General features: G+C 45.3%; 1 protein-coding gene across 1 annotated transcript in view; it reads right to left on the bottom strand.

Annotated features, from left to right (window-relative positions):
* usp34 (ubiquitin specific peptidase 34) overlaps positions 1-212 on the bottom strand; it is a gene marked incomplete in the record, with an annotated part of 152736 nt that overhangs the window by 114749 nt on the left and 37775 nt on the right.

The raw sequence follows: 212 nt of genomic DNA, 5'->3' as shown, positions 1-212 counted from the left end.
ACAGAGCGCTGCTAACCGCTGTAAACAGCTGTTTCTACACACCTCCCCCTGTGGATTTGGAGCTAATTTTTGTAAATGCTCCGATTAGTAAACAAATGCTTTACTTTTACTTTTAGTTTGAGTTTTAGCAGCTAGCACCTAGCCTGGTCCAATGTGCTCCAGGCTCTGTGGGTGTTGGATGATCCCACCTTCAGACCCCTTTCTGTGTTTCA

This window comes from Etheostoma spectabile, chromosome 5 (assembly GCF_008692095.1).
Source record: "Etheostoma spectabile isolate EspeVRDwgs_2016 chromosome 5, UIUC_Espe_1.0, whole genome shotgun sequence".
Classification (NCBI taxonomy): Eukaryota; Metazoa; Chordata; class Actinopteri; order Perciformes; family Percidae; genus Etheostoma; species Etheostoma spectabile.
This window is presented reverse-complemented; position numbering and strand designations above follow the sequence as displayed.